This window comes from Salmo salar, chromosome 02 (assembly GCF_965601325.2).
Source record: "Salmo salar chromosome 02, fSalSal1, whole genome shotgun sequence".
Classification (NCBI taxonomy): Eukaryota; Metazoa; Chordata; class Actinopteri; order Salmoniformes; family Salmonidae; genus Salmo; species Salmo salar.
Window position 1 is genome coordinate 92,667,283 of NC_138292.1, and position 15,659 is coordinate 92,682,941.

Below are 15,659 nucleotides of genomic sequence, written 5' to 3' on the forward strand. Positions count from 1 at the left end.
CAAAGAACCCAGTATGTCGTCAGAGATGTAAACATGTCGACATCAGATATCATTTAATTCGATCTGCACTCAGTGATGGTAAAATAAGTATTGAATATTGTCCAACGGCAGACATGGCTGCAGATGTTTTGACTAAACCTGTAACGAAGTTCAAAAATGAAAAATTCTTGGGTTACATGTTTGGAATATATTATATATTATATTATATATTATAGACCTAGTCTGTTCATTATATACATCTACATGATGTATTGTTACACCATGTAGGAGCAGTATAGACCTAGTCTGTTCATTATATACATCTACATGATGTATTGTTACACCACGTAGGAGCAGTATAGACCTAGTCTGTTCATTATATACATCTACATGATGTATTGTTACACCATGTAGGAGCAGTATAGACCTACAGTAACTGGCTACTTATTTAGATTTAGTTTGACTGAATGAAACTGCCTTAAATGTGCTGTAGTAAACATTTTTTATTCACACTAATCAACCAACACATTCAGGTCTTTGTATGTCTCAATATAATAGTATTATTTAATTAAATCCATGTAAAATAATCTTTGTCTGAAAATAAAATCTGATCCTCAACTGCGTTTCCCTCCAGTCAGCAGACGGCGATGTGCGTCTTTCAGGCGATGCTGCCAGCGTGACGTATAATCTAGTGGACGGTTCTTCATAAACAGCTCGTCAACCACCTCGGTAGCTTGCTAGCCAACATAGCCGAAAGATTCAAGCTATTTATACGCTTTCGGTCTATATTACCTACTGTGTTTTAGACACACTTCTGTCGTATCTACTTGTTAACCTATTTAATTTAATATTACGTTATTGTTTATTAGTCAGCTATAGTAGCTGGCTGGTTAAGTTACCATTAGCCTGGTCGCTAATGATAGCTAGCTAACATCCCCGAACATGAGCTCCCTAAACTACTCCCCTCCTGTTAAAGAAGAGGAGGTCTGCTGGACGCAGAAAGAAGCTCTGGGGCTGAACATTGTCGTGAAAGAGGAGAAGGAAGAGGAGGATGTTACAGTAAAACAAGAAGTAAAGGGTGAGGCTGTTACAGTGAAAGAAGAAGAGAAAGACGTTTCAGTGAAAGAAGAGGAAGAAGAGGATGATGCTGTTTTTGGAGTGAAGAAGGAAGGAGAGATTACTGTCACATTGAAAGATGAAGAGGAGGAGACAGGAGATCTGATTAACACCAGTAAGTACCGCCTTCAATTCGTTTTTAACTTTGGATATTCAGAGTTGGCTCGTCAATACCTCTTCAACGGAGGGCCCTGGGATGATGACTGATATGTCTAGAATCAGACGGCGTAGAGAACAAGCTACCCCTTGTTTTCTCCGTTCCGTTTCCAAAAAGTGACTTAACATATATATTTGAGAAGGGTCTGTCTGCTGACCGCAGACTGGGGGCCACGGCATGTAGTGATTTTAATGTAGTGATGTTTTACTACACACCGTGCCCCCCAATAGAGCCATGTGAGAGTTGGGTTGGCTACACCAAAGATTATGGATATACTGACAAGATGTCTCTCTGCCCTAACAAGGGGAGTCGTTGTCCACAAAGCAGCACTGTGGGTTGTCTCGCTCCCACCTATCCTGTCTTTGGATTGGTGGATACATCTTATTATTGTAATCTATTGTTTATATTCTATGAGGGTTGTTGAAGTCAACCGCCTGTATTCAATGGAGAGAGATGCTAAGCTACTAGCATGAATATGCATAGCGATCTGGAGACAAACCCTATAGTGTTTTTATCAAAGTTGTCGGTATGTCACGTGTCCACATAACTGAAGAATTACAAAACTTCTGTTGGATCAAGTAAACCTCACTTAGCAAATAAGCCATTCATTTTGTTGTTGACCAAATTCAACACTTTCCACATTGTGTTGATAATTGTTTCCACTTGGATACAACCTACTGTAACCTACTGGCATGACCTAGAGAGATACAACCTACTGTAACCTACTGGCATGACCTAGAGAGTTACAACCTACTGTAACCTACTGGCATGACCTAGAGAGTTACAACCTACTGTAGCCTACTGGCATGACCTAGAGAGTTACAACCTATTGTAACCTACTGGCATGACCTAGAGAGATCCACCTACTGTAACCTACTGGCATGACCTAGAGAGTTACAACCTACTGTAGCCTACTGGCATGACCTAGAGAGTTACAACCTACTGTAGCCTACTGGCATGACCTAGAGAGATACAACCTACTGTAACCTACTGGCATGACCTAGAGAGTTACAACCTACTGTAACCTACTGGCATGACCTAGAGAGATGCAACCTACTGTAGCCTACTGGCATGACCTAGAGAGATGTTGCCTACTGGCATGACCTAGAGAGTTACAACCTACTGTAACCTACTGGCATGACCTAGAGAGATACAACCTACTGTAGCCTACTGGCATGACCTAGAGAGATACAACCTACTGTAACCTACTGGCATGACCTAGAGAGATACAACCTACTGGCATCACCTAGAGAGATACAACCTACTGTAACCTACTGGCATGAACTAGAGAGTTACAACCTACTGTAACCTACTGGCATGACCTAGAGAGTTACAACCTACTGTAACCTACTGGCATGACCTAGAGAGTTACCACCTACTGTAGCCTACTGGCATGACCTAGAGAGATACAACCTACTGTAGCCTACTGGCATGACCTAGAGAGATCCACCTACTGTAACCTACTGGCATGACCTAGAGAGTTACAACCTACTGTAGCCTACTGGCATGATCTAGAGAGATACAACCTACTGTAGCCTACTGGTATGACCTAGAGAGATACAACCTACTGTAACCTACTGGCATGACCTAGAGAGTTACAACCTACTGTAACCTAATGGCATGACCTAGAGAGATACAACCTACTGTAGCCTACTGGCATGACCTAGAGAGATACAACCTACTGTAATCTACTGGCATGACCTAGAGAGATACAACCTACTGTAACCTACTGGCATGACCTAGAGAGTTACAACCTACTGTAGCTTACTGGCATGACCTAGAGATCCAACCTACTGTAGCCTACTGGCATGACCTAGAGATATATATATATATAGATATATAGATATATAGATATATAGATATATAGATATATAGATATATAGATATATAGATATATAGATATAGATATAGATAGATTGATAGATAGATAGATGTATAAATATCTATCTATCTAAGTATTTCTAAACTTTTTTTCTCTCACTTTTATGGTGTATTGTGATGTCTTTATGAGGTATTGTCTGAATATTGATAATTGAAAAAAATATATATATATTATAATAACCAAATGTGTAAAAAGGGAAGGGGTCTGAGTGCATGTATGTTGTATGTTCTAGGTGGATTTATAAAAAAATTGTATTTTCTTTCTACCAATTGATTGGTTGAAATTTTATGACGTGTATTTGTTCATATAGACACACCCCATGTGTTTAATAAAATCAACTGTATGTGCAGAACTTGAACTGAACTGATGCTTCAAGCGTTTGAATAAATAGTTAACACACACAAATGACTTGAGGAAGCCAGAGGTCAATATAACCAGAAGAAAATAACCAATTCCCCACCTGCTGCTGGCCTTCGTTAATTCTGACGTTATGTTCCTGAAGATTCCGGTAAAATAGGCAAACTTTTTCCATTTCCGTTTGAAGTGCCAATTTATCTGACCATTTCTACTGATCTGCGTGCCAGTTATGAATGAGTTACAACACCTGTTTGGCTCCGCCACTTCCTGGGTCGGTGAAGTGAGGTATTACATTTAAGGATTAAATCATTTAAGGAATATATCCGAGTCTCACGCTCATCACCTGTGGAATGCGGGGCTTCCAGCGAGGTGTGGATTTAACCTGTTAGGGCTAGGGGGCAGTATTGACACGGCTGGATAAAAAACATACCCGATTTAATCTGGTTACCACTCCTACCCAGTAACTAGAATATGCATATACTTATTACATATGGATAGAAAACACCCTAAATTTTCTAAAACTGTTTGAATGGTGTCTGTGAGTATAACAGAACTCAAATGGCAGGTCAAAACCTGAGAGATTCCTTTACAGGAAGTGGCCTGTCTGACCATTTCTTGAACTTCTTTTCCATCTCTATCATTTACTAAGGATCTCTGCTCTAACGTGACACTTCCCACGTCGTCCATAGGCGCTCAGAGCCCGGGAAAAAACTGAATGTCGTCATTCCAGCCCCAGGCTGAAACACATTATCGCCTTTCTCAAGTGGCCGATCAAGGGACACTGGGCTTATGCGCGTGACCCGACCGCCCCCGCCTTTGGGATTTTTTCCTCTGTTTGCCGAAAAGGAGATTCCCTGTCGGAATATTATCGCTTTTCTACGAGAAAAATGGCGTAAAAATTGATTTTAAACAGCGGTTGACATGCTTCGAAGTACGGTAATGGAATATTTAGAATTTTATTGTCACGAATTGCGCCATGCGCGCGACACTTCTTTACTATTTCGGATAGTGTCTGGAACGCACGAACAAAACGCCGCTATTCGGATATAACGATGGATTATTTTGGACCAAACCAACATTTGTTATTGAAGTAGCAGTCCTGGGTGTGCATTCTGACGAAGACAACAAAAGGTAATCAAACTTTTATAATAGTAAATATGATTATGGTGAGTGCTAAACTTGCCGGGTGTCTAAATAGCGAGCCCGTGATGCCTGGGCTATGTACTTAGAATATTGCAAAATGTGCTTTCACCAAAAAGCTATTTTAAAATCGGACATATCGAGTGCATAGAGGAGGTCTGTATCTATAATTCTTAAAATAATTGTTATGCTTTTTGTGAACGTTTATCGTGAGTAATTTAGTAAAATGTTAGCGAATTCCCCGGAAGTTTGCGGGGGGTATGCTAGTTCTGAACGTCACATGCTAATGTAAAAAGCTGGTTTTTGATATAAATATGAACTTGATTGAACAAAACATGCATGTATTGTATAACATAATGTCCTAGGGTTGTCATCTGATGAAGATCATCAAAGGTGAGTGCTGCATTTAGCTGTCTTCTGGGTTTTGGTGACATTATATGCTGGCTTGAAAAATGGGTGTCTGATTATTTCTGGCTTGGTACTCTGCTGACATAATCTAATGTTTTGCTTTCGTTGTAAAGCCTTTTTGAAATCGGACAGTGTGTTTAGATTAACGAGAGTCTTGTCTTTAAATAGCTGTAAAATAGTCATATGTTTGAGAAATTGAAGTAATAGGATTTTTAAGGTTTTGAAAATCGCGCCACAGGCTGCCAGTGGCTGTTACGTAGGTGGGACGAATTCGTCCCACCTAGCCCATAGAGGTTAATAGTATGTTGTACCTAGTTTCCCTTCCTTCAGGGAACAGTAGTTATAGTCATAACATGTGGATTTAATAGTATGTTGTACCTAGTTTCCCTCCTTCAGGGAACAGTAGTTATAGTCATAACATTTGGATTTAATAGTATGTTGTACCTAGTTTCCCTCCTTCAGGGAACAGTAGTTATAGTCATAACATGAGGATTTAATAGTATGTTGTACCTAGTTTCCCTCCTTCAGGGAACAGTAGTTATAGTCATAACGTTACGCTTGTCATATGATGAACTTCAACTTAAATACTGGATCTTGCTGTCGGACAGTTTTTTGTATTCAGATCTCTGAAATGCACTTTAACTACGTAACATTTAGTGTCTCCTTATATTACGCTGGGAAAACAGTTTTCATGGGCACAGAAATCCTAAATCATTTCAGTTTACTAAATCCAATGGTTCTAACCGAGAGTCACCTTAACTTTATTGACAACACCCAAATGGATACTGTCATTAATGCGGTTCTTCAATAATTACACTTAATACTTAATACTGTAGCTGTTTAGTTACAGTCACATGTTCAACTATCATCAGCTGATCCAGGAAATCATTTTCTGCATGCCAGTCAAATGACAAACATCACGACATGCAACAACAACCAAAGTGCTTCTTCATTCATTACTTTGGTGAAGACAGTTATGCCGTGCTCCACGTTGGATCCAACATCCCTAACAAATCGCTATTTATAATGTGCTATTGTCTACTTGATTTACAGTAGGGTCTCGTTAGTCCGTTTGGAAACGGAGATACTTAGCTCATAATGTGTAGAGAACTGTTCCTTGATGGATAGGCTATTGTACAACACACAGAGATATTTTCTTTTATTCAGGACATTTAGAATGACAACACATTACAGAGTAGCCTAGTGGGATTATTCACAAAATTATCTGGTGATCAGGTTATGAACTGTCATGACAAAGACATTAAATGATTTATAGTCCTAGGTCTATGTTGTTGTTAGGTGAAGTTATGGGTCCTACAGTAGGTCTATGTTATTGTTAGGTGAGATTATAGACAATTTTGGCATACACTTAGTGGACAAAACCTCATTGGCAGGCTGATGTCAGGATGATGGAAAACTAGCCAATGAGCATTTTACTGGTTGAAGTCGTTTTTAAATATAAAGTAGTACATTTGACAATAACACAAACATTACATTAACCTGTTAGGGCTAGGGGGCAGTATTGACATGGCCGGATAAAAAACGTACCCGATTTAATCTGGTTACTACTCCTGCCCAGTAACTAGAATATGCATATAATTATTGGCTTTGGATAGAAAACACCCTAAAGTTTCTAAAACTGTTTGAATGGTGTCTGTGAGTATAACAGAACTCATATGGCAGGCCAAAACCTGAGAAGATTCCATGCAGGAAGTGGCCTGTCTGACAAGTTGTGTTTCATCTTGGCTCTTTTTATTGAAGACTGAGGATCTTTGCTATAACGTGACACTTCCTACGGCTCCCATAGGCTCTCAGAGCCCGAGAAAAAGCTGAATGATATCGAGGCAGCCTCTGGCTGAAACACATTATCGCTTTTGGCAAGTGGCCGATCAGAGTACTATGGGCTTAGGCGCGTGCCCGAGTCGACCCCATGCTTTATTTTCTTTCGTCTGTTTACCTAAACGCAGATTCCCGGTCGGAATATTATCGCTTTTTTATGAGAAAAATGGCATAAAAATTGATTTTAAACAGCGGTTGACATGCTTCGAAGTACGGTAATGGAATATTTAGATTTTTTTTGTCACGAATTGCGCCATGCTCGTCACCCTTATTTACCCTTTCGGATAGTGTCTTGAACGCACGAACAAAACGCCGCTATTTGGATATAACGATGGATTATTTGGGACCAAACCAACATTTGTTATTGAAGTAGAAGTCCTGGGAGTGCATTCTGACGAAGACAGCAAAGGTAATAACATTTTTCTTATAGTAAATCTGACTTTGGTGAGTGCTAAACTTGCTGGGTGTCTAAATAGCTAGCCCTGTGATGCCGGGCTATCTACTGAGAATATTGCAAAATGTGCTTTCACCGAAAAGCTATTTTAAAATCGGACATATCGAGTGCATAGAGGAGTTCTGTATCTATAATTCTTAAAATAATTGTTATGCTTTTTGTGAACGTTTATCGTGAGTAATTTAGTAAATTCACCGGCAGTGTTCGGTGGGAATGCTAGTCACATGCTAGTCACATGCTAATGTAAAAAGCTGTTTTTTGATATAAATATGAACTTGATTGAACAAAACATGCATGTATTGTATAACATAATGTCCTAGGGTTGTCATCTGATGAAGATCATCAAAGGTTAGTGCTACATTTAGCTGTGGTTTGGGTTTAGGTGACATTATATGCTAGCTTGAAAAATGGGTGTCTGATTATTTCTGGCTGGGTACTCTGCTGACATAATCTAATGTTTTGCTTTCGTTGTAAAGCCTTTTTGAAATCGGACAGCATGGTTAGTATAACGAGAGTCTTGTCTTTAAAATGGTGTAAAATAGTCATATGTTTGAGAAATTGAAGTAATAGCATTTCTAAGGTATTTGAATAACGCGCCACAGGATTCCACTGGCTGTTACGTAGGTGGGACGATTTGGTGCCACCTACCCTAGAGAGGTTAAATCAGGGCATTCAAACGAGCCTTACAATTATAATCCAAAGTAGTGTCAAATGATAATAATAATCATAATCAACCTGGAAATGGAGGCTATTTTTGCTGTCAGCCTATGAGAACTCCCCTGAGTTTCCCCCACGGTGGTGAATTAGTGAATAGACACAGAGCTTAATGTGAGTTTCCTTGAGTAGCACTCCTGATCTAGTGCTGTAATATTCAGAATACATTGTGAAAACTAATCTTTGCTCACCATTTTTTAAATATATATATTTTTTCACCCCTTTTTTCTCCCCAATTGGTACTTACAGTCTTGTCTCATCGCTGCAACTCCCATACGGACTCTGGAGAGGCGAAGGTCGAGAGCCATGCGTCCTCCGAAACACAACCCAACCCAGCCGCGCTGCTTCTTGACACAATGCCCATCCAACCCGGAAGCCAGCAGCACCAATGTGTCGGAGGAAACACGTACACCTGGTGACCTGGTCAGCGTGCACTGCGCCCGGCCCGCCACAGGAGTCGCTAGTGCGCGATGAGACAAGGATATCCCTGCCGGCCAAACCCTCCCCTAACCCGGACGACGGTGGGCCAATTGTGCGTCGCCCCATGGGCCTCCCGGTTGCGGCTGGCTGCAACAGAGCTTTGACTCGAACCCAGAATCTCTAATGGCACAGCTTAGGCCACTTGCTCACCATTTTTGCTCCAGGCAGATATACTACATCCATAACTAGCGGTTTCTGCATGAGCAGGGAGGTGTTTCTGCAATCAAATTGTGTGTGCATCGCCCTTGTCGCAATTTTAGCAAACACAGAAAGGTGCCTATATTTGAGAACAAAAGTCGCCTGGCACACTGCTTAGGAGTTCAACACCTTTTACTTATATCTAGTTACTACTAATGTGAAAATAGGACTAAATATGACTATTGTTGCTCACTTGACTGTCTTAAGACAATTGTCAAGTAATTTTAACATTCATTACAGACGTCAATTGTTGTACAGTATCATGGCTACGCTGTTTGCATCACCTTTTTCAGTGGATTTCTGCTGTTGTGAGCCTTTAACTATCTGTCTGACTTGTTCACACAGGAGAGAGACGTGACTATCATGGATCCTCTGGGGAGCCTCAACATCATGATGCTAACGAGTCAGAGAAGAGTCTGTCCAGATTCTATCACCTCAAGAAACACCAGCAGAGACCCACAGGGAAGAAATCTATCTGCTGCTCTGACTGTGGAAAACATTGCAAATCTTCATCAGAACTTAAAATACACCAGCGAACACACACAATAGAGAAATCTCACCACTGTTTTGATTGTGGGAAGAGTTACTTAAGATTAAAATCACTAAAAGTACACCAGAGAATTCACACTGGAGAGAAACCTTACAGCTGTGATCAATGTGGGAAGAGTTTTACTACATCTAGCTATCCGATTATACACCAGAGAACACATACAGGAGAGAAACCGTACAGCTGTACTCAATGTGGGAAGAGTTTTACTCAGTCAAGCAACCTGTTATCACACCAGAGGACACACACAGGAGAGAAATCTTTTAGTTGTAATCAATGTGTGAAAAGTTTTATTACATCTAGTGAACTGACTGTACACCAGAGAACACACACAGGAGAGAAATCTTATAGCTTTGATCAATGTGGGAAGAATTAAATTGTATCTTGCCATCTGACTAGACACCAGCGAGTACACAGGAGAGAAACCATTCCACTGTTCAGATTGTGGAAAAAGATTCTCATCTTCACAGAATATGAAGAAGCACCAGAAAACACACACAGGAGAGAAATCTTATAGCTGTAATCAATGTGGGAAGAGTTTTACTCGGCCAGACGCCTGATATTACACCAGAGAACACACACAGGAGAGAAACCTTATAGCTGTACTCAATGTGGGAAGAGTTTTTCTACATCTCGAGATCTCACTAAACACCAGAGAACTCATACAGGAGAGAAACCATATAGCTGTACTCAATGTGGGAAGAGTTTTTCTACGTCTAGCTATCTCACTAAACACCAGAGAACACACACAGGAGAGAAATAATGTAGCTGTAGTCAATGTGGGACAATATTTTCTTGGCTCACCAGCCTAGTATCACATCAGAGAACACACACAGGAGAGAAATCTTATAGCTGTGATCAATGTGGTAAGAGTTTTGCTGCATCTGGCTCTCTGACTCTACACCAGAGAATACACACAGGAGAGAAATCTTATAGCTGTGATCAGTGTGACAAGAGATTCTCCGATAAAAGACATCTGATCAAACATCAGAAAATACATGAAGGAGTTGTTTCATGATATCAATGATATAATGTCACAATGTAGAATGTTTTAACATTGTAGTAGGAGTATTTTAATGATGTCACAATGTAGAACCCTAAACATTTGTCCCCTGTTCTATTGATTTCAACATGATATGGATATTAGCCTCAGGGAAAATCCAGGCTCTGAAATGGAAGAGTACTATTTATGAGATTTAACAAAAAGTGACTAACAAAAATAGTGTTTTGTTACACTTACCACATTGATGACCAACTTGAATCAAAATGCAACACTTCAATATGTAGCTAGCTGTTTTCTACAAGTTGTCCTCTAACCAGTGATGTACACATTATTCCCAGATTCTGTGTGGTTTTTGAGCTGTTAGTTTTAACAGGACGTGCAACCTCATCTCCCTTCTGTCACACAAATGATTTCAACATGATATCGATGAGTTATGACAAATAAGTGTTATGTTCCTTTGTTTAGCGACCCCTACATTTTAATTCATCACTCCAAAATGTAGCTGACTGTCTTCTGCAGGTTGTCCTCTAACCAGTGAGGTAAAATATATCTCTCATTTCCATGTGTTTTTTGTTGTTGTGTTAGTTTCAACAGCACGTACAACCTGATTTCCCCCCGAATGGATATCAGTGATTTATTGCTACTCGTTAAAACAAGTGTTTTTGGTGCTTGTGCAGTTTATAAGGTGCTTGTTTAAAAAATTACCAGTAATATGATTGTTGTGGCAGATGTTTGTGTTCATAGCACATTTTATGTTTAGGTTTTCAGTATATTACAAACTGTGTTTTGACATTGGGGATATCCCATCTAGCACCATGTAATTGAAAAGACTTCGAAAATAAGACTATGCAACCAAATATTTCATATTTACATTTCATGTAAGATTTAGTAATCATAATTATTTATGTAACCAACTGACAATTTTTCGGTACAATTATATTGACATTGTTACCCTGCTTTTAGAATATCAGGGTTCATTCTCAGATGTGCCAACCCAAATGTACTAGAGCATGACATTGGGGACTGGGCCCCGATCCAACAACATGCCTATCTAGTGAACCCTGAAAAGAGAGATAAGCTCTGCAGTGAGGTGGAAAGTTACTACGGATATTGCAGGAGTTTCCTCTTGAAATCAGACATGTCCGTGGTAAGGACAACTTGGTTGCTGTTTGTCTCAAGGGTGGGCAGTCAAAAAGTGTTGTGTTTTGCGTTTAGCCAGTGCTTTGCCATGGATCTTTATTTATTTTGACTGCACATTTTTCTGTATTGGAGATGAGTTTTGTTTGGGCTCGTTCCAAGGGGACGAGAGTTCTAGAAACAAAACAAAAAACATTGTAGAAAAATGTATATATTAAGAATTACATTTTTTTTAATGTTTTTTTAATTTTTATTGTCAGCCAAAAATATAGGATGTATTTGTTGTCTTAAAGAAGAAGGTGTTAGAGGCTTGCTTGGAGATTAGTTTTGTTTGGGCTCGTTCCAAGGGGGTTGAGAGTTCTTGAAGATATTGAGTTTTAGGATTCTATAGAAAGAAAAGGGAGAGAAAACAATACGATTGTATATTATTATTTAGAAATGTTTTTTTTTTCTTGTTTTAATTGTTGACAGCCAGTAGACACCATGTTTATATTGGTGAAGGTGAAGCATTGTAGATGATTATAATGTGAAATGGAAGTTGTTTTCTGCTGGTGGTGAGTAAAATTGTCCATAAAAAATATAGCATATATTTGTTGTCTTAAGGGGGAAGGTGTTACAGGCTTTGGTTTTTCCATTTATGTTTTGAGGTTGGACTTTAGCCCATATAGCTCGTTAGCACGTCTAGCTCGTTAGCACGTCTAGCTCGTTACCACGTATAGCTCGTTAGCACGTAGGACGCACTGATTGGTGTCACCTCGTTAGTCAGTATGTGTTACACCTGTGCTGGGTTGTCCATCTCGTTAGTGGGAAGGTGTTTCACCTGAGCTGGTCCAGGTTCTATTTAAGAGTGTCTGGCCCAGTGCTCCAGTTGTTTTGATACATGTGGAGAGTCAACACCTTCAGTTGCTCCACCTTTTTGGTTTGCGTCCTGTCTTTAAGTTTGGTGTGTTTTTTTTCTTTTGTTTTCCTCTTCTTGGGCAGATTTAGTGGGTCTCATGGTGGGTGTCTTTTAGGTCCCAGTTGTTGTTACTAGTCAACTTTCAGTGGACACCCCATAGTGTCTTTCAGAGCCCCTCCTAAAACCCACCTGTTTAGTTGTGGTTGTTGTCAGTGACTCTATGTTAGTTCCCTCTTCTATTTGAGCAACATTTTAGATTTTTCTTGCTGGGGAATGTGTAGTAAAACAAGCTGGTATTTTGGGTTGGATATTGCATCCAATTAATATTTTAATTATTGGCATTTCCTTAGAATGCTCATTTGTCTTTCAGTTGTTAGTCTTCTGGTTTTTATCCTCTTATGTTTGTTGTGTATTAACGTCTTCCCTGTGGCTCAGTTGGTAGAGCATGGTGTTTTTAATGCCAGCATGGCGTGCGCAACGCCAGGGTTGTGGGTTCGATTCCCACGGGGGGCCAGTACAAAAAAAAATATGCATTAAATGTATGCATTTAAGTTGCTCTGAATAAGAGCGTCTGCTAAATGACTAAAATGTAAATGTACTAAATATTTCTGTATATTTTCATTGTTTTTTTTCCCTGTGAAGCCATTACGTTGCATCCATGTCTGAAATGTGCTGTATAAATAAAGCTTTATTTGAACATATTGTAAAACAAATTAACCCGATGACTGACCAATCAACAGACCATGTCCATCTTAGTATGAAAACAGTATCAATCCCACTTTCCCAGCCTGCTGAAGGCGTGGTGGAGTAGTAAACACCACCCCCGGCTCTACCAGGGGCTTGAGGTGGTCTCCCACAGCTCTGCTTATGTCCTGTTCTGTGGCCTTGCTGTTCCATTTCTTGACTGTCCCTGCAACACAGAAACACATTTAGTCATATTATATAAAATACTCAAAGTAATTGATATGGAGCATCTATGGCCTCAGTTACACCTGGCACCTAAATGTGACTTCTGTCATCTGATCACTCCAATCTGCATTAGGTCTGGATGCACAAAAGTCACAATGTGCTGCATTAGGTTTAGATCTGCCAGGATGGGCATTGTGTTCGGAATTTGAGTCTGGCCACCGAATATGCAAATTAACGTTCATACAGCCAGAAGGGGTGAGAAATTACACCAATATCAGTGGACGATTTGCACTAATGTAAATAAATATAGATGATGGAACATATTCCCTTTTGCTGATGTGATGAACCGCTAAGGGGACATAAAAATTTACCATCTAAACCATGTGTGACCTCTCACCTCTCTGGCTGTAGAAGTGTTCTTCCTAACCAGTCCCTCAACAACTCTCTGACTGAGCTCCACCCTCCCTGGGTCTTCAGAGGAGAGGAAGGCTGAGGAGGGATGGAAGGATGAATGGATCAGTCAGTCAATAAAGTGTAGAGCTGCTGTCTATGGTGTCTGACAAAATCACTATTTTAGTAGTTCATTAAAGTAAATAAGGCTTTATAACTGCTGAATACCAACTATCAATCACTTAGATCATGTATTTTCAGGTAGAGATACATCCTTGGGACGTCCCTAGCCCGTTGAAGTTGACATTTAAAATGGTTAAGGTTAGGGTTTAGGGTAGGGATGTCCCAAGGATCCCAGATAGCATTGAACATTGTGCATTCTTCTGTCTCTTTTACATAGCAGGTGATGGGTTCTGACTTCTGAACTTGAAAATATTAAATATCCTTATTATGTGAAATTGAATGAAACAATAATGTATGTTGATGTTAATATGAAGTACAATATTCCATGATGTTTCTATATGATAACAATACAGTAATATATTTAATATGATGTACAATATTCCATGATGTTTCTCTATGATAACAATAGAGTAATATATTTAATATGTCATATACTCTTTTTTAACAGTTTCAATAATTAACTTAATCATTATGATTCAACATCAGTTCACCGTCTCACCTCATACTGTATTGGAGCAGCAGCAGCTGACTGCCCAGTTCAACGTCAGTTCACCGTCTCACCTCATACTGTATTGGAGCAGCAGCAGCTGACTGCCCAGTTCAACATCAGTTCACCGTCTCACCTCATACTGTATTGGAGCAGCAGCAGCTGACTGCCCGGTTCAACATCAGTTCACCGTCTCACCTCATACTGTATTGGAGCAGCAGCAGCTGACTTGATCGTTGATACTAATCATCATGTTTGAATCTGAGAGTAAATAGAGCCGACTACACTCTAAAAATGAAGGGTTCAACTGGAGTTGTTCTCAGATCCCCTAAGAACCGTAGGGTTCTTGGTCAATGAAAAACAGCCCCAAAAGGTTCTTCAAAGAACTTGTTAGAAGGTGGGTTCATCGAGGAACCTCCGTTGTTGCTGGACTTCTTCCGGGAACTTCGCAATTACAACTGAAAACGATGGTGACAGTTTGGATGCGACAACAGTTAAAAAGGTTAAGTTGGGTTGATGTTTGGCTCTGAATATGTCTCGAAATCATTTATTATTATAATATAACATACTAATAATGAATAACGAAGACAATGCTGGTTTTCTGTGAATATCTTCCATAACGTTACTATAGTTAATGAACGTAAATATTAGAAAGCCGGGTTTGACCGTCGGCGTTGTATGAGCTACAGTACAGTACCGTTAGCTAGCTAGCTAACGGTATGTCCTAACTACGCACAACTAGGTTTGGATTATTTCCTCAACTATATTCTTTCCCATATATTGTATATCGTTTCCATAAAGCCAACATGGCTTTACACTCATTAATGTAAGTTTCCAATCTAGAGCAGTTCTCACTTTTGTGATAATGAACTAGCTAACGTTAGCTTCGTTAACTAACTAACTAACTAACTAACTAACTAAGGACGGTGACCTGTCCTGCTTCTCACTCATCTCATCCCAGGAACTATAGACCTTCCTCTGCTTTCTAAAATATCATCCCGCTTATTATCCACATTTCAATCATCTGATTAAGCATATTTCTATATGTTACTATCAAGACGTCAGATTAAGACTCATTTCCACATTCAGACAACTCTCATATAACAGTCACACAACTCTCATATCACAGTCACACAACTCTCATACCACAGTCACACAACTCTCATACCACAGTCACACAATGCTATTCTCAAACATACCTAATCAATTAGTTGTGGATAATGTAACTCGTACATTTACATCTTTCAATACTTCTAAAATGGGGTACAGGTTTAAAACAATTACAGGTTTAAAATAATTACATGTTTAAAACATTTACAGGGGCACCTTACTATCTTATACTATATCATAAATGGTCTTAACTAGTAAACACAGATTCTAG

General features: G+C 39.6%; 1 long non-coding RNA gene across 1 annotated transcript; it reads left to right on the plus strand.

Moving 5' to 3' along the window:
- Window positions 1–648: 648 nt before the first annotated feature.
- Window positions 649–13,008, plus strand: LOC145863052 (uncharacterized). Its single transcript, XR_014382384.1, has 2 exons — window positions 649–1,210; window positions 9,070–13,008. It is a non-coding gene; the product is annotated as an uncharacterized LOC145863052 (long non-coding RNA).
- The last annotated feature ends 2,651 nt before the right edge of the window (window positions 13,009–15,659 follow it).